This window comes from Rhinolophus sinicus, linkage group LG02 (genome assembly GCF_036562045.2).
Source record: "Rhinolophus sinicus isolate RSC01 linkage group LG02, ASM3656204v1, whole genome shotgun sequence".
NCBI classification, from domain to species: domain Eukaryota; kingdom Metazoa; phylum Chordata; class Mammalia; order Chiroptera; family Rhinolophidae; genus Rhinolophus; species Rhinolophus sinicus.
This window is the reverse complement of record NC_133752.1, coordinates 100,601,231-100,621,388: the sequence shown is the minus strand read 5'-3', so window position 1 is coordinate 100,621,388 and position 20,158 is coordinate 100,601,231. Positions and strand designations below refer to the sequence as shown.

The window sequence follows — 20,158 nt, the reverse complement described above, 5'->3', positions numbered from 1 at the left end:
TACCTGTTCTGAGGAAGAGAGTTGGTTAGCAAAGATCAGTAAGAAGCAATTGAAAAATACCTTAAGAAATTTCCTCAAACTCAAGAATGTCCTTGGCAAAATCCCATGATTTCAACTTGTTTCAATGCCAAACCATTCATGTTTATAAAGGAACATATTTTTTTTTTTTTTTTTTAACCCTACAGCTCTACTTTCTGATCTAAGTTTAATGCAACCCTGGTGCTCCTGATTATTTACCCAAAAGAGTTGAAAATGTATGTCTACACAAGAACCTGCACACAGATGTTACAGCATCTTTGTTCATAATTGTCAAATCTTTGAAGCAACCAAGATGCCCCTCAGGAAGTGAATGGATAAATAATACACTGTGGCCCATCCAAACAATGGAATACTATTCAGCTCTAAAAATATATGAGCTATCAAGCCATGAAAAGACATGGAGGGACTTTAAATGCAAATTACTAAGTGAAAGAAGCCGATCTGAAAATGCTACTCAGTGAGTGAGTCCAACTATATGACATTCCAGAAAAGGCAAAACTAGAGAGATAGTAAAAATATCAGTTGCTGCCAGAGGTGGGAGAGGAAGGGATGGGTAGGCAGAGCACAGAAGATTTCTAGAACAGTGAAACTACTCCCTAGGATGCTATAAATGGCTGTAGTGGTAGATACATGTCATATGAATTTAACCAAACCCATAGAATACACAGCACCAAGAGTAACCCCTAATGTAAACTGTGGACTCTAGGTGATGATTTTGTGTCAATGTAGGTTCACTGATTGTAACAAACGTACCACTCTGGTGGAGGATGATGACAGTGGGAGAAGGAGGCTGTGGGTGTGGGGAGGACAGGGGCTGTGTGGAAAATCAACATTCCTTCCTCTTACTTTTGCTGTGAACCTAAAACTGCTCTAAACAATTCAATCTTTAAAAATATAAAATTGTTAGAGGTAATGGATAACTAAAATTACAACTCTGCCCTGACTAAGTTAGTGCTTCCTCTGATTTACAGGGCTTTTGTGTGACTGCTAAAATATAATGGGTGAGTCCAGAAATATCTCATTTTTGTGGTTGCCCAAGTCATATTCACAGCTAAGTAGGTAGAGAAAATGGAAATACGTGGTGGGCATTCAGACATCCAAAATTTTGGAGGTAATCCTTTCTTAATTAAACCTCTCATCAATCACATTTGCATCCCCACCATATCATATTTTCTTGACTCAACAATTTTCTAGGGAGATGATTATCCTTACGTAATATCTCTCAGAAGTAAATATGATTAACGACCCGTATCTTGTTCTGGTGTGGGCCTTGAGCTAAAAGCGTTTTTACGTTTTTAAGGGTTGTAATTATATATATATGAATGATATGCAAGATGGAAGAAGAGAAGAAAGGAAGGCAGTGAGAAAGGAAGGAGGGAGGAAGGTAGAGGAAGTAGGAGGACAGGGAAGAGGAGAGAGAAATATGAGACAGAAACTGGATGTCCCACCACTTCTCGTTATTATCTGGCTCTTGATAAAACGTCTGCCAACCCCTGAACCATATGAGTTAAACTATTTTAGACACTATAGTATAGAATCTTTCCATGCCTCATATTATTTTAGTAAGAATATTAATAAATGTTCCCCAAGAAAAATAGATTCTGCATATAATGTGGCGGGTTATTTATGTCCTGAGAGTATCTGTAACATAACTTAATACCATGGACATAAGATTCTTTCAGAAGTTGTTTTGACTCACTGTTCTTATGGTTGAGTCATTCCCAAATATCAGGTAGAAATACAGTGGTACCTCGGTTTTTTAATGTAATCCACGAGCTCTGAAACATTTGAAAACAGCCGACAGCTGGGCCTCAGGATCTTGCACTCAGCAGAAACTGTGTGATATGTTGGACTTCTGAGTCATGTTCGAAAGCGAAGCATTTACTTCCGGGTTTACAGTGTTCATGAACCAAAATGTTCGTCAACGGAGACGTTCGAAAACCGAGGTACCCAGGTACCAGTTTTCACCCTTCAAGGAGAAAGATGGCCATCGGGTTTTCTATCCTTTGTCTGATCAATAGAAGAGTATGTTCCGCGGCATGTAAATTGCTTTTGTCAGCAAGTAAGCCAAGACTTGGATGGAAAAACTGTAGACACCAATGCTATTTAGTTCTCAATTACATTATGGGTTTCCATCCACCAAAATGTGAAATGTGGCTAATGGTAGGCTGTGTTTATTTATTAAAGCTTACAATTGCAGTTACACGTTGTCAGTATAAAATAGTATATTACCCATTTTGTACCTTTGATTTGTATCTACTGAGATTCAAATGTTTACCGAAAGATTCACTGAGGAGGAAGGACCTAATATATGCATTTCTCTTTATAGCATCTAATGCAGTTGGGGCATCATTACTATATCTATTTTTAGACGGAAAAAAATCACTTATAGAAGATAAAGCCCTCTCTAAATTTGGCAAATCTAAAAATAGAGTTGTATAGTGATTAGAGGAAAATAATTTTTCAGTTTTATTTGGACTCACCATGAATGTAGTGCATGAGAGAGAATTCTAAATAAATTATTAAATCAGAATGACAGAAGTGACTGCCATGCAGGGACAGTGGTTATAAGAAGTCAGCAGCTCATGAACACAAGTGACCATGCTTTGCTTCAGTCTCGGATTTTGATGGAAACAGACCTCTATCATTTATGACTGGGACAGTTTCAGCTTTAAAAACATTCACAATGAAGTGTTAATTACTGGCAGCAGCTGAATATTTTATCTAGTTTGGGAGCAATAAGAGGGTAGGAGCACAGGAATAGGTTATAGTAATTAGTTCTGTTTGGTATGGTTTGGCAAAACTGGAAGGATTTCTTAAACCGTTTATACCCTGCTCCTTGCCCAAGACCCCTGCCCCTTCAGCATCTCATTGGCAAGCCACTGGGGCAGCAGCAATTTTTTACATAGTTTCCGTTCTCTTCCAACAAGGACTGCCTCTCACATTCTGAAATGGATGTAGAAGTCAAGAGGTGTCCTCTTTCTACACTTCCCTCAGTCTCTATTAGAGACGATTCACCCAGATTGATTCATAAACCGCATGAAAGTGCAGGCAGGAATGACATTAGAATCGCAGTTACTTCATCAATGTGTCTGTAATTCTCACCACTAAGAACGTGCAGAGCCCTACATGTTCTAACGTGGGATCTGGATGGAAGCTGGGATTAAGAACATGATATGCAACCAAACAGATCTAGGTTTAGGTTCTAGTCCTACCAGTGGAACTTGGACAAGTTATTCAATGTCTCCAAGTTTCAGTTCATTCACTTGGCAAATAGGAATATTAATACCTCCCTCAATAGTTCATTGTGTTAAATAAATGGCAGAAAGTGTTCAATCCGGTAACTTATTGGTTCCTTAATAAATGAAATACTAAATGGAAATGATAATAATAATTATTATTGATTATTATTATTTACAATTTAACCCTGTTCACCTTTTTCTGTGCAAAGAAAGCCTAGCTGTGCATTAAATATATTAACCAAGCATTATAAGTTTCACCTATAGATCTGTTCTGGTTCCCAGGATCTCCCTTATAATTTTTGATGCCTAAAATCTTATCTGGTCCATGGAAATATAGTTCCCAGCCTTTTCTCCACTACATAATTCAATTGTGTTTAATCTTTTTAGAAAACCTTTTCCCAAGTAAAATCATATATGTATCCCCAATATATAAAATAGTCAAAAGAAGAATTACTCTAGCTTACACAGAAGTGGAGCCCAAAGCTTCACCCTACAGGCCTCTGACTAATGTTCAAAGGGCCCAGACTTCCTTCAGTCCCTTTAGAAACCCCCTGATCTAGTGGGTCCCCCTGACCTTAGCTCGTATCCTGGTTCACTGGAGAACCAGCTCTCCCATTGTCTAACTCAACTTCTTTCCTGATGCCTACAGCCCAGGCTCTGCTGCCCAGCCTTTTGTCCCTTCAGTTTGAGGGTAGGTCAGGGCAACACTGGGATACAGCCCTTATTATAGAATCCCTGAGGGTACAGATGAGGTATTTGTATTTTAACAAGCTTCCAAGTGAGTGAGATGCTACCGCATTTGAGAATCACTGCTATAAATGATTAAGAAGGTCACAGATTTCCTAACTCCTTTATAGAAGGGAACAAAGTCACTAGGAGCTTAAGCATTTGAAGATGATTGTTTAACAAATGCTTTTGAAAATGAGAATTAGAATAACTAAAATCCATATATTTTAAAGCAAACTCAAAGTGGAAAAAGAGTCATCTACATTCCAATATATCTTTCTTTTGAGAACCATTTTCTAAACATTCTGTTAGCTTATTTTTCATCCCCAAATTACATTAATCATGTTTTATTGTTTACACATCAATATTATTCAGATAATGAGGAATCTTGCCCAGTGCATTCTGAAAGGAGAAATATTTGATTGGAGTGCTTTATCCGGACCCCTTTTTGTCATTCAGTTTAAATTATCGTCTCCTTAGTGTACTTCTTGACCACTGAATCCACTGTAGCCAAAAAGTTATTTACCTTCACATCAAAATGTTAACTTTCTCTATATCACATTTTGCTCTATATGTTTATTTGTGAGATGAATTGTTTCTGTGCTTATCGGTTGTTCCCACTTCTCGAATCTGTTTCCATGAGCACAGGGACATTGTCTCATCAAGTGCCTGGCCATTTGGGCTCGTAGTAAGTATTTACTGAATGAAGAATAAATGAATAAGCTAGTTAAGAGAGCCCTGGCTTTTAACTACCATAAAGAGAATTCTTTGGGTGAGAAAAGCACAACAAAGGAAAAATTGTCTCCAAAGCTGTGGTAATCGACTTTCCTACTCTGTTTCCCCTTTTTGAGTTGAGTCATTTTAGACTCAGAGATATCCTTGTCACAGATATTCAGGAAGGACTAAAAGTTTTGCCAGTCCTTTTGCTATTTGTGTTACATATGATACTATTGGAAAATGTATAATTGGGTCACCAAGACTTGGGAAGATGAGGAAGAAGAAAAACAATGTTTTCAGAGCTCAAGATTTTGTGTGATGATTTTTTTCCCTTTTAATTGTGAATTGTCGACTCAGTTCCATAGTATGGGGGCAATCATGCAAACGTTATGCTTCATTTTCCTTCTAATAACTCAAAATAATTATTCACTGGCAGAAACACAAGCTTAGCGGCACGTGAAATAATACAGCATCAGGTCTTGTTGCATATGTAGAAGGCCCAATTTGGGCAAAAGTTATTTCTAGCAATGCATGATCCTGAATCCTCAATGCCATGTTTTGGATCTTCTTAAACTTATTAATGTGAAGAATCATTTTCCTATCTTTTTAAACAGATATAGGAGTTAGCCTCACAGGGATTGTTATCAATGGGGGAACAGTATTGATTTGCACATATACTCTGAAAAAGAATGGTGAATGGTTTGTACAGCAGACGGATATCTTTGAGGAGATGATTCCATTTTGGACATTTTCAGTCGTCTTCATACCTTTTGTTGAATGGAAGAAAATTCTGTTTGGAAGGATCATTGTTCCAGAATATCCAGATGCGTATGTTTAATTTTTGAAACATTATGTCATCATCATCACAAAGTGTGTGAAATGTGTGTTATGATTAATGTTCAGTAACAGATTTATGAAAACCACTGAATTAAAAATATGAAAAAAAAGTTTGTTAAAAACTATGGTTTTGTAACATTGATGTTCTTCTAAATGTTAATACATGTAGTCTGCAAAGGTCAAATCAATTTAAGGAACTCTGGGTTAAACAGTGTTAAAATGGTTACTTTACTGTAGGACTTCATGAAAACTTAACTATACTAATAGGCATAGCAAATGTTCAAGCCAAGTATAAAGTTTGCCTGGTTTACCAAGTCATACCAAAGACATTTTTTTTTTCAAATAACAGCGCTTTTTAAAATTTCTGTATTTTGTGACCTTTGACATCTTGGAGGTCCTTACTAATTCTTGACAGACTGCCCCTCCCAGGGCTAGCTATTAGGTTGGTGCAAAAGTAACCATGTTTTAAAAGGGTAAAAATAATTGCGAAAAACGCAATTACTTTTGCACCAACCTAATCATTTCTAAAGACAGTAAACTTTCTAGCCGTCTTTGCCCATTTGGGCTGTTATAACAAAACACCACAGACCATTTGACTTATACTCAACAGAAATGTATTGCTCACTTTTAGTTTTAGAGGCTAGAAGTCACAGACCAGGGAGCCATGGTGAGGACCTTCTTCCTGGGTCACAGCTAGTGATGTCTCCTCTGTGTCTCCTGTGTGGAAAGGGCTGAGGATCTCTCTGGGGTCTCTTTTCTAAGAACATGAACCCATTAATGAGCCTTCCAGTCTCATAACGTAAGAAGCCCCCAAAGACCTCGCCTCTTAATAACATCACTGTGTAGGTTAGGATTTCAATTAATGGTCAGGGTGACACTGATATTCAGACCATAACAGCTGCAAACATGCCTTTCATATGCAATAAGTCAGGTCTTCCTAACATCAGTTTCGATTTTTTATACATTCTACCACTAGCCCAGACCCTAGACTTGTGTTTTTCTGATGAGAGAATGAAAGGAGGACTCCAGAAAGCCTCAAATGAAATAATTCAAAATATTATATAAAAAGAATATTTCCTCCTTAATTCTACAAGTTATAAAAGTTTAGTTCTCTCAAAATAGCTTTCAGCTAACATAATTGTGACCTTTTGGTAGGTTAGGAATACAAGCCATTTTGCTATCTATATGCAACTAGCCATGTTTGCACATTTTAATGATCAAAAAGTAACTTGACTTCTAACATGTGAAGACTCTAAAAATTAAACATACCAAATAAAACACCAATGCAAATCATATGATGTCAGGAGTATAATGTCATTCTTAGTTAGTATGCCTAATTGTTAGACAGGCAGTATAGCTGCTTTTCTGAATATGGGTTTTATTTTAAAATTCTGCATTCCAAATTAATCATGAGAAAGAGGGTGTGTTCCAATGGAGACATGATCCCTTTGGTTAAATTTTTCTTTTTAGATAGCCTCTTGATGATGCTTTGTGGTAAGCCTGTACTTTATATCCCTTTATGTACTGTTTCTGATGCTACCAGGTGTTGCCCTCTGGGGACACCATGACATTTCACTGGAGCATTTGATAATAATTTTTATGTGGTCTGTTAAGGGGATTGGCCTCATATAAGAGTCAATTCTTTAAGTCCTTATTCAGTCATTGACAATAGATTTAATTATATCAACTGCCATTTCTGAGCTTTATTGCTAAGCTGAAATTCATGTTGTTACAGCGTAATCATTATGAAAATGTTAAAAGCAATGATGAGTGATGCCGAGATGCCAAGGGCCTGCATTTATAAGGTGTGGAGATCCAGAGGTTACATGTATTCATTTCCTTGTTCTACATGTGTTCTTCTCTAAAACAGTTCTACACATTCTGATGTCAGCATACCATGTTAATCTCTTCCAATCAGGTATGCAGTGGGGAGTTACCTGTGTTTGTAGAAACTTTGAAACTTGGGCTATTGCTTTTCTTTTGAACAAGTTGTTAGGTCACACTTGTGAGGGATCTGACAAATACACATAGGCTGGCATGCACATAGCAATCCTTTGGATAATTCCCCTTAAGAACTGTGAGGGAAAGGTTGTTGTTCCTCACACAGGGCGAGAACGTCATCTGTGTTCTATTTGTGGCGCCGCAGCTTTGTGTTCACAATGTTCACAGCACACCCACCTCATGAGCTGTGATGAGGACAGATCCGGCCATCTTTGCAGACTGCTTTGAGTTTACATAGCACCTCTTCCCAGAATACTCCCTGGGGTGGTGCAGCAATTGTCGCTGAAATTAACTGGATCTGTCCTGTCCACCTCCGGGAGAGGCATGAAAGTGCAAAGCCAGAAACACAGTATAATCAAGATGAAGAGAAAGCCTATCTGTGTAAAAATAAAACAAATTCTGAAGATTTCAATGTAGAGAAATACAGGAAAGCAAGTGAAAACACCCACATAATCATCAGTGTTTATGATCAGAAACTTCTAGATTCTATACTTGGCAGCCGTGTGAAGAAAGATACCATTTTAAAATGAATTAAATGCATCTAGTAGAGCATGGATGAGAATCATGGAAATGTAAAATAACAACATCTGGAAATTGAACAAACATTATAGCTTCTGCAGGCTTATTCTCTTTACTCTCCTGGAAAGGTTAGACTCCAAGGGTGTGGATAAGAGCTGGTAGTGAGGAATTGAGGGCCTAATCCTCTGTTGCTAACTTTGGACTAGATGAAGCAATAAGGAAAACAATAAGCAGATACTATGAACCCAGAAGCAAAGAACCCAGGTTTTTTCCTTTTCTGACTAATTAAGCATACATGGACATACATGTATTCACGCATACACACGCACACACATGCGTGCATGCACGCGCACACACACACACACACACGCACAAGCACAAACTTAGAAACTGGCCTGTATGATGACCTTTTAATACCACAATTTAGTTATTTGTGATGTAGAAATAGCAACTGGCAAACATCAGAGTTCAAATGAGTCTTTCATAATAAATTGTAATTTTGTCTTGTGTACAAAAGTAATGTATGCATTTCACACCACTGAATACTATTTTTATTTAATGTTTACTATCTTTATACTAGTGTTCTAAAAAAATTAAAGTAAATGCCCGCCTGAGTTAGCTGTCCCAGGGTTTGTACATGAATTTGGAAAGCTGTTGCCAGGAGGTTAAAAGCAAAAGGATCCAACAGTGATAAGGAAGAATTAGCTAGCTGAAGGTGAGTAAATGGAAAAAGGGAGCAGAGAGGACTTACAAAGAATTCAAAGCAACAAATTGATAAACAGATCAACTATGTTTTCCGCCTCTTCCTCTCCTCATGCTCTCCAATTTGAAATGAAAGTTCCCTCTCCATAGCATGTATCTGGGGATGGTTTTCATTTTGACTAGAGAATGTATAAGCATTTTCCAGTTAGAGTCGTCAGGGTGAGACTGTTTCAGGAGTGGAAAGGATTTCTCCTGTGATTTCTGGACTAGCTCTCAGCAACATGTGGGTGCTGCCCTGTCTTATTTTATCCTTTCCAGACACCCCTTCTTGGCCTACATTTTCAATTTCTATTATTATTATTATTATTATTATTATTATTATTATTATTATTGTTCATGAGTTGCCAGTGTCTCACTCACAACACAGATATAAAGTGTCAAGTGACCATGTGAGAAATCACAGTCACATAAAGGCTGGGTGGTTATTTATTGTCAGAAGCGTCCCTCTCAAAAGTCTCAGCTATTTAAAAAGCCAAACTCTTTTATTTATTTCTTTTTTTTTTTCTGATTGGTTTGCCTCTCATGGATTGGAGTGTTTCTGACGATTTGTACATTAAACCTGCAGAAATTTCAATACAAACACCACAGTACATTTGTGTTATTAACTGTGGGTAGTTTTCAACTGGCTTTTTCATTATTTCTATAACCCCACCCTTCTAGTGGATATTATGCTACTATATCTACTCTCTGAAGAAAGGAAAATGCTTTAGTTCTTTCCTTAGCTTTGGCTGTTTCATAAAGAAACAAAACATTATACTTTGATGCATATTTGAGAAGGCATTGAAATAACAATAGACTATTTAACTGATAAATTATAATGGAATCATTTAGAAATTATACATTATACCCACTTTTTTATCAAATTAATACATCATGATTAAAGGTCATCTAGTGAATACCAAATGAATTAGTAATGATGTTCTTTATGCATAACACTTTAAATTATACAAAAATATATTTGCAGCAAATAGCTCCACATAAGAATGAGAAATTGAAGTTAAGTGAGTTGCATTTGTATTACAGCAATTGCAGACTTTTATTTATGATCTTTTTAGGGCTCTATTTTCCTTTAACAATTTTTCATCGCATGGTTTCTTTCGTATAACAATGAAAACCAGTGTATTATTTATTACATAAGCAAATTTCAATAAATAGTTTGAGGGGAGAAAAATATCCCCAAAACAGTTATATTCTACTGTTTTTGAAACATTCATTTTGGTAAGTCAACTTGATGTAGCATTTATTTTTAAAAGCATTTGATGGACGTATTTTGTTATCATATTGCCTATAATACAATAAAGTGGATTTGGTAACCCTACTCCTCATTCTGAAGGAATCATATAGCCACCAAAACAAAGGACTAAACTAGTTAAATAGTTGAAAAACATGGGCCTACAGTTCGACAAACCATGCTTCGGATTTTAGGAGAGTCATTTATTCCATGTGTGACCTGGTCAGATTATCTAACGTCCTGGTGCCTCAGTTTCCACATCTGTAAGAAAGGAGCTAAACATACTTGCTTCATAGACCTGTGTTCAGCACAAATGAGATGCGGAGAATATTTATCCTTGTATCTAGATTTATTGAACACTTATTGGGTACATGGCCATATGTCATATACTACATATGCATTTTACATGTATTTTCTCATTTAATAATTGCATAATTACTAATATACCCATTTAATATATAAGAAACTGAAGAGATTAATTGTGCAATAAATGGCAGTTATTATTATTATTATTGTCTTTCTACATTGTTATTATTTTATCCATTGTCTCTCAACATAGAGATTTATTTCTATGGGAATACCATATAAAGAAACTGATCACAAAACCAAGAGGCTCTAATAGAAGAGCCCCAAATATAGGTCCAATTTCATGTGTGGGAAATTAATTAGAGTGAGGTTTCTTGTTTGCTATACCTTTTAAAAAGCAATTCCAAACACTGAGGTCTAAAAAGTTCATTATTTCAAAGATCTTCAATAAATAAATAAATAACATAACATAGACTCTGGGTGGTGAACACACAATGGGATTTATAGATGATGTAATACAGAATTGTACACCTGAAATCTATGTAATTTTACTAACAATTGTCACCCCAATAAATTTAAAAAATAAATTTAAAAAAAAGCAACTGAACAGATATATTCTTAGAAATAAGTAGTACTAACTTGAACTGGCAAATTCATGTAGATAATTAAAGTAGAATTATGTTTAATGCCAAATCTTTCAATTCTTCTTCTTTGACGCTTGGAAAAACCCACATAGTAGAGAGAATAGAGGCTTGGGGTCAAAATCCCCAACGAAGACACAGAAATGATACATCTGAACACCCTCCCTTACCAAAAGTGGCAAAATTGAGAGTAGGGAATGGTGATCATAACTAAATCAACTTCCAAGGAAAGCTGTGGGGAAGTCTTCTGTCAAATCTTCATTCAGTTATCGATAAACACAGTTCTGTATGCACCCCAAACAGCCAGCCCTGTAAAACATAACATTTCATTGATGAGTTATTTTCAAACTAACTTATTCACCAAAAATCTCCTTTATGTAACCCACACTCGGCAGAACGTGACTGTTGAAGGATAATAATTCAACCTAATAAGAATGACACCTCAACTCTGAAAAGCACCTTTCTTACAAAGAATCCAGACATGGAAGTCCTGTCATATTCTTTATCCAGAGTGACAACCAGCTCTAGGATTTCAGAATTTTAATTAGTAAAGTCTTTATATACTTATAGTGTACTGAGAAAACTTACCACTAATCATTTAAAAACTCGACACATTTTCAATGTCGGCTCACTCTAGCATTTATTGACAGTGTCCAATCACATTGTATTTTTCATGTTTCTTCACTCATTTGTTAATTCACATCATTTAATCATTTCAGATAGGGCTTCCCAAATCATGACATAATTTAATGAGGATACAGCATGTGTTAGAAATTCCCTGAATTTCATGTAAACCGGTGAAGTAAAACTAACAACTGTAGTTAAAGATTATCACCTAGACATAAGAGACCATAACTTTCTAATTTGGGGGCCATGCTTGGGATAGTCAATATTCTGAAGAAATTCTATCCTAAAGTAGACCATGAATTATTTGAGAGTCATTTGTACTAATATGTTTTCCATGGCTTGTCCTTAAAAATAGAATATGGGAAAAGTCAACAAATGGCAAGATTTCAAGAGCAAAGTTGACAAGTTCAATTCAGTAACCTCACAGAGTCTATAATTTCAGCAATGTGACTCTTTACTCCATTTATTTTCTTTAATTTTGTTTTTAATCTATATGACTATGTCCTAGATTTGGGGGGAAGGTGGGGTAGGTGTGTGTGTGTGTGTGTGTGTGTATGTGTGTTACAGTTGTCATCATTTAGAAGGAACACCCATTTTTGTAACTATTGGTACAGAGGCTCAGATGCTGGGGAGGCATACAGAGTATCTTATCACAGGATGCACGTCTTATACACCTTTGTTAATTATCTGAAAAATCACATTTGATGATTCTCCCAATAAAATGCTCTGGCATGTCATGGGGGAAAATCACTCCTGCCATATTATCAGAAAACAGAAACCATTAAAACACTTGAATATAAATCAATCGTTTATCATTTTGGGGGCTGGTATCCATTTGATATTAAGACATGGGTAACAAGAGCCTTTGCCTAATTACCAGTTAGTAGAGTGGGTCAATTTTTCCTGAATTGAACATAAGCCTATCATTAAAAGATATGGGGGAGAAAAAACACGTTAGTTAGAAATTTTGGTTTTAAGACACAGAATTGCCATGAGCAGAAATCATTTTTGTCCTTTATCACATGAAATCTGCCAGTTTCTCTAATAGGACTATTCTTCAGAAAATGTTCTTGTCTGCACCAGAAAGTTGTATTACTGTTACTTTTTTTGGACTCCATTCAGACAGACATACTAATCAGTATTCACCATGAAGTCAAGCCCGTCTTGGATGCTTTTGGAGAAGAAAAAGTGTCTTTAGAGAAATGAAAGTCCTTTCTTGTCATCCCCGAAATTATAATCCATAATCCATCTATCCAGGGAGAGATCACATATACCATAACCTGGGAATTATTCACACACACACAGGAGCACACAACTGTACATACACGTTACTGTAAAATATGCATATTATGTGGAATAAGGAGGAGGCAAAAGGGAAGGACGCAGAAACGTGTGTGTGTAGGGGGTGGCGGGGGTTACAGATCATTGCAAGGATCTGGGCTGAGACGGTGCACGTCCTCCCCGTGTCTGATCCTGTCACTGGGCTTGTCCTCATGCAGACACCAAGCAGCTGAAATTGACATGACTCGCCGAAGGGAATTTGTAAGGAAAGGCTACTTGGGAGTGAAAATAAACTTTGACTCAGATGGAAGCGTCTTAGAACTCGAGATATTTCACCTCCAAAAGATGACCTTCCAAACTGGAAATGAGAAGGCCACAAAAAAGTGCAGCATTATTACGGCAGATGGTATGAAGTTTTCATAAAATTAGTCATTATCTGCTCCCTGGTGACTATTGTAAAAAAAAAAAAAAAGAAAGAAAGAAAAAAATCAATGCTGTTTAAATGTCTGTAGGGGACAAGCTAAAGAAAACTTAAATCTGATCACAGCTGTACAACTACTTGATTCCTCCTGCTCTGAGGCAGTTTATCTTTCAAGGTTAAGGTTAGAGGAACTTGCTTGGCCAGAAGCTTCCCCAGCAGAGTAAACAAATGAGTCTAGGTCTCAATCCAGCCCCTTTCACTAACATTAGCATCTAGGCAATGTATTTTATTCAGTGAGATCCAAAAACTCCATCCAGACACATTCAATAAAGGCAGAATTGTCTTGCACAGAAATTATACTTGTTTGCACTGCTTATCCATTCTAAAATATGAGTAAATGAGGTTTCCAACCGAGTCTGTACTAGAAATGGTTTTGATTCGCTTGGTACTTTTCTGCTCTTTCTCCTTAGTATCCTTTGGAAGATAATCTTCATTGTAATCACTCTTCAAAAAATAAGTGCTGAAGGCCCTGTGTTTCCCTGAATGTGGATAACAACTGGACTATGTATCTACTCTTAGGATCTTCTCAGCTGAACTGCAAGAAGCCCGTTGCCCCAGATGTTTAGGGTGATTTTCTTGCCTTCATGATGGAGTATTTGTGAATCCTTTTGGAATGTAAATTCCTATCTCTAATCTCTGAAACAAAAGTGTGTTTTGCATTCACACACACACAAAAACCAGTGTGCTCTTTTTGCTCAGTTAAATAGGCAAGTCAGTAAAGCCACATGCTAAAAGTGATTGAGCTACCTGGGCCTTCCTAGAACTATCTCATTGTCGTTTGAGAAACATTTATGTCTCCCTTGTCTCTTGCTTCATCTACCACTTCTCAAATACATCTTAATAAATTTCTAAAAAAAAAATTGTGGTGCGTATAAGCGCATATGATCATCTTTTCATAAACATATACATAGGATCCATTTCTTCAGGTCTTCTGGTTTTTTTCCCCATTTTTTCTTAGCTTGCCCTGTCCCACTCTCTCCTCCTTTTCTTATCCCCTTGTCTCTCCTGTCCTGTCACTTCTTGTGCTACTGCATTCTCCACCCCTTCCAACGTAACTCTTGTCATAACTGAGGATTTATTCTTTCCTTAATTTTTCCCATGGCAAGGACTCATTATGGGTGATACCATTCCTTCGTGAAGCACTTCTCAAAGCCGCTCTGCAACTCATCATCTGTCCTTATCCACAGAGGACCAGCGTTAGTTCACATCTTCCTCATCTCCAAGCTGGTTACATGACACCCTAACTCCAGCCTTGCTATCTCTCATCCGTTCTCCACACAGCGGCAAGACAGTGAGCTCTCTAAACCACACGGATCTGCCTCTCACCAGCTTAAAATCCTATAAATATCAAACCTCATTTGGGCATGTAAAATTGTGCAGCTGCTGTGGAAAACATTATGGCAGTGCCTCAAAAAATTAAACATAGAATTACCGTATCATCCAGCAATTCCACTTCTAAGTACATATCCAAAGGAAACACAATCACTATCTTAAAGAAACGTCTGCTCCCATGTTCCTTGTAGCATTATTCACAGTGGCCAAAAGGTGGAAATAACCCAAGTCCATCAACCAATGAATGGATACAAGTAAACAAAATATGGTCTATACATACAATGAAAATTAGTCACTCTTAAAAAGAATTCTGACACAGGCTACAACATGGATGAATCTTGAAGACATTGTACTAAGTGAAATAAGACAGTTACAAAAGGAAAAATATTGTATTATTCCATTTATATGAGGAACCTAGAGTAGTCAAATTCATAGAGAAAAGAAAGTAGAATGTTGGTTGCCAGCGGCTGGGGTAAAGGAGAAATGGAGAGTTATTTAATATGTACAGAGTTTCACTTTTGCAAGATGAAAATAGTTCTGGAGATGGATGGTGGTGATAGTTTTACAACAATGTGAATATACTTAATGCACCAAATGTACACTTAAAAATGATTAAAACAGTAAATTGTGTTATGTATATTTTACCATGATAAATTCCATCTCATGGCCTTTAGCATAAAGGCCACATTTCTTAATAAGCCATTGGCTACTCTGTGCCCCCATCCCTCCAAACCCGGCTGATGATTTTGCTTCTGCCTGGAAAGTGCCACTGTGTCAACCTACTCTGACGGGCTCCTGACAACCCAAAGCAGAATCTATTGCTGTCTCCCTGGGGACCCAATGGCTCCCTGTTCTCAGGGGCCCTACAGCTTTACTACAGTAAAATCTCTGAGAGGTGTATGCTTGCATCTTCCACAAAAGAGAGTGAATTCCTGAAAACAGAGCAGTCTCTTGCCCAGCACAGAGCCATTGCTTCATAAACATTGAATCAGTGAATGAATTTTAATCTCATACTGTGTAGACCATTTAATAGGTAGATGCCACAAAATTAATGGCAGAGGATTATGAACTATTGGAATTAAGAATGTTTTCCTTTGAAGGTGAATTGGGTTGGAGTGAGCACTTCCATTCCTAACAACGTATGGACATTTTCTTTTGGTTGATTCCGTTACTGATTCTTTAAATATGAAGAGTGATTCTACGTCTGCGGCCATTCCCAGTCAAAGAAATGACATTGAGATCCCACAGTACCTTCCCACTTCTCTTAATCCTGGAGCCATTCACTTTCCAGTAGCTCATCCTATAAATCGGAAGATCGATACATAGAAAATCTGATAGATTTGTTTAGTTAATGTAAAAAGAAAGCAATATGTATGTGATTGGAGAATTTGACATTTTTTTCTTCAGCTCACCTTGATATACATACGTCAAACTTCCTCACCATTGTATCCTATAGGAAAGTTGTTATCATAAACTCTAAGCCAATCAACGAGGGTTTGTTTGGCACCTGTTATGTGTTCAGCCCTGCACTGGATATTGGGGAGAGGAGGAAGACGATGTAAAAGGCATAGTCCACGTTCCCAAAGAGTTTATCATCAAAATGTCACAATCACATGATTCAACTCTGGGCTTCTGGTATCCCAGACAAACATTCATATGAATTTATACATGCACTAAAATATATAAATTGCTGAATAACAATAGAGAAAAATCACACTAGGATGTATTAGGATACCATCTGCTTGAATTATTTTAAGTTAATACTGGTCTACAAGCAATCAAGGATCCAAAGCCTGCCTAGCCCCATTAAAAGAATTATCCCTTTGTAAATTAAAAGAAAAGAAAAAGTTCACATTATGTGTGGAACATTAGATAGCTATGGACCATGTTAGTAAACAGCTATGTGGCCCTAATATGTTGTATATTGAAAGGAAAATTACCCTTTCCACTCGAAAGAGTGGAAATATCTCGAAAGAGTCCCTTAACTAAGAACTAGCACAGAACTTAAGGTTACAAAAGCAATATCATCTTTTGAGGACCTCAAAGGTGTCCTGAAAATCACCTGTATTTTATTGCATGTTCCCTGTGCTTGAGTAGGCAGACTGGTCCACAACCAGAATTCCAGAATTGTTCCACTGAGCACCTCCTGATTTCTCTCCTTGTTAGGTGTGTGTGTGTGTGTGTGTGTGTGTGTGTGTGTGTGTGTGTGTGTGTGTATCAGAGGATATAGTTATCTGCTGCTGTCTGACAGTACTACAATTAAAATGACTCTAAGTGACTTTTTGGTTCAATACTTAAAGCAACATGGACTGGATCGAGAGAGAGAGAGAGAGAGAGAAAGAGAGAGAGAGAGAGAGAGAGAGAGAGAGAGAGAGAATCAGACAACAGACAGAAAGATAGACACACATGGGGACTTCTGTTTGCTGTATTCTGCAATGACTCCTTCTGTCCCAGCAAAGCAAACTCACTAATTATACATAATCCACTTTCCAAAGACTGTAGGCATTTTCCTTGTATCCACATATACCAGAAAATAGTGAATATAATCTAACTGAAATAAATTTTTTTGTTTATTTCTATTTGGTAGAGTGATATTTCAATCTGTTGGAAGTATCAACTTGTCACTCTTTAAATACTTACATTTAACATTATTATAGTAAATAGTAGTAATATATTAATCACTTAGTAACGATAACAGTGGTTAGTAACAATAATAATATATCGATCACTTTGTGTCAGACCTTGTGCTAATTATTTTACATGTGTTGCCTCATTTAATCCTTAAAAGAAAAAAAAGGCATGAGGTGGGCTTTGCCCATATCTCCATTTTACAGCTAAGGAAACTGAGGCTTGGAGAGGTTAAGTATTTTGCCCAAAGCCATACAGCTATTAAACAGAAGAATTTAGAGGGCTTCAAACTCAGATCTGTATAACTCCAAATCCTGAATTTTTTTTATAAGCCACTCCTTTCTTCTACGGTAAAACAGGTTGCTTCATTCATTCAGTAAATCCTGTTGAAAGACAATTCTATGTAAGCCTTTTATTGGCTATCTCTCACATCTGTCTACTTATTTCCATCGATACCACCCCTCTTTCAGAAGCGACCTTAATTTCTTGCCTGAACTGCAATAGTGGTCTCCTGATCAGTCTCTTCTTAGCTGTGTCTCTGATCTTCATAACTTGAAACCTTCAAGGTCTTTTGGTTGTTCTTACTGCCATCTCTGTTTCTATGTACTCTTCAGGTCCCCAGAGCCCTAGCACAGGACCTGACACATAATGGTTAGTCACTGAATATCTATTGGTGAATATGTGAATGGATGGATGGATGGATGGATGGATGGATGGATGGATGGATGCACGAATGGATGGATGGATGGGTACAAATAGGAACAGTGTATGATTCTGCCCCTAAACAAGTTACCACACAAAAGGAAAGAGAACACATGTACTTGTTCCTATACCACAAGATAGAAACTAAAAGTCTTTATTATAAACAGTACTGAAACCATCTCTCTGTGAATGCCACCTTCTTCTTTGCTCTTCTTCTCCTGCAGGATCTGGAGTGTGTATCACCCCTAATTATTGTCAGAGGCCTAGACTTTGTACCTCTGTGTAAGAGGGACGGAGGGATGACCGTGCATTGAAGGCAGGGGTCAATGGTGATGGGGGGTGAGATGGTAGGAGAAAGGAACCGGGAAAAGGAATGTCATAAAAGTTGAGAACACCACGGAGAAACTCTTGGGACATGCCTCCATTTATGAAACAAAGGGAAGGGAGCGGGGGGCAAGAGCGGAGAGGACGCAACAAAGGGACAGAGACAGAAATGGAGAGACAGTGACAGAATATAATCATTTATTCTGTTCTTACAAAAAAACTACCACAAGTCTACTATGTGCCAGGCACTAGTTAGGTGCTAAAAACACAATGAAAAACAGACAAAAATACCTGCTCGTTGACCTCAGAGCCTAATAGAAGAAAAGGACACTAAATAAGAATAAGGCAAATATACAATACGTGAAATAGTGAAAAGGGCAGCAAGGTGAAATAAATAAAGCAGGTCTGGGAGAGATGAAGTGTCCAGGATGAGGGTTTTTCAACTTCTACATAGGTCAGGGAAGACCTGGGATTACCGCTGAGTTCAAGCCTGGCAGAATAAGGAAGTCCGCCGACGCATGCCCTGTGCAGGGGCATTTCAGCCAGCAGGATGCCAGGGCATGCACGAGGTCCTGAAGGGGGGTCTGCTTGGTAAGAACTGGAAAAGTGGGGGGGTCATGTGTGGGGATGAGAGTGGAGAGTGATGGAAGACAGATGGGAGGAGCCAGCGGTGGAAGCCACCCTACAGACTGTGACTCTGGGTGAGGCCGGAAGCCCTTGGAGGGTTCTGAGCAGAGACTTGACCTGCCTTAAAGTGTAACAGAATCACTCTGGCTTTTCTGTTGAGAATAAATAGATGAGGGGCAATGGCAGAATCAAAGAGACCAAAGAGGAGACTATTACAGTAATCCAGGCAGGAGGGGAGGTGGCCCTCATGGGGATGGTGATGATGGAGGTGTAAGAAGTGCTAACATTCTAGATACATTTTGAGGAAAAGGAAACAAGGTTTGTTTATGGACTGGATGTAAGGAGAGGGAGGAAGAGGAATCAAGGATTACACCCAAGTGGCCCGAGCAAGTGGAAGATGAGAGCCGCCATTAACTGAAATGGGGAGGGCTGCAGAAGGAGCGGGTGTGTGGTCGTGTCAGCGGCTCAGGTATGGACGCGTTATGTTTGAAATGTCAATGACCTATCCAAAGGCTGACTGGGACTAGACAGTTTGCAGCCTCTTGTTAAAGAGAGCCAGGGAGAGCAGCATCCATGAGGAGGCAGAGAGAGAGTCTCAAAAGTAAGGAACTGTGGAATGGCTAACTGGTGAAATCAGGCCAAGTCTCTTGGGTTAGATTAAGGGAGAACACTCTGAGCTCAATTACTAGAGGCAGAATTCTGACTGCCAGTGGTTGAGAAAAGAGTAAGAGGCGAGAAAGAAAGCGTAGCATAAGAAGAATGCAGTTAGATGAAAGGGACTCAATAAATGCAGTGCATGATGGCTTCTAAGTTCACGAGACAATGCTTTCTTGGCAAGTGTTACTTTGCAGAGGGCAGTCAGGCTTTACTTTCCTCTTCTCTTTTTCCCATCACGGAGCTAATAGCTAATACAGAGGTACACTGTTGGAAAACACCACGTAACACAAGCCATGCAAGTGAGAGCAGTAACTCTGTAAAAAATTAGGAGGTAAGGACTTGCAGCTAAAATTTGAGTAATTCATTAAAAAGGACATTTACACATAAAATGGTGTAACACAATTAATCATCTCCTTAAAATATTTATTCACAAGATAGAGAAGATCCACAGGGAGGCGGACAAGGGTTGGAGGCAGAA

At 37.9% G+C, this 20,158-nt stretch overlaps 1 protein-coding gene across 2 annotated transcripts in view; it reads left to right on the top strand.

The window, feature by feature from the left end:
* Positions 1-20,158, top strand: part of CELF2 (CUGBP Elav-like family member 2) — a 786,847-nt gene that overhangs the window by 17,233 nt on the left and 749,456 nt on the right. The gene's annotated exons all lie outside the window — the stretch shown is intronic.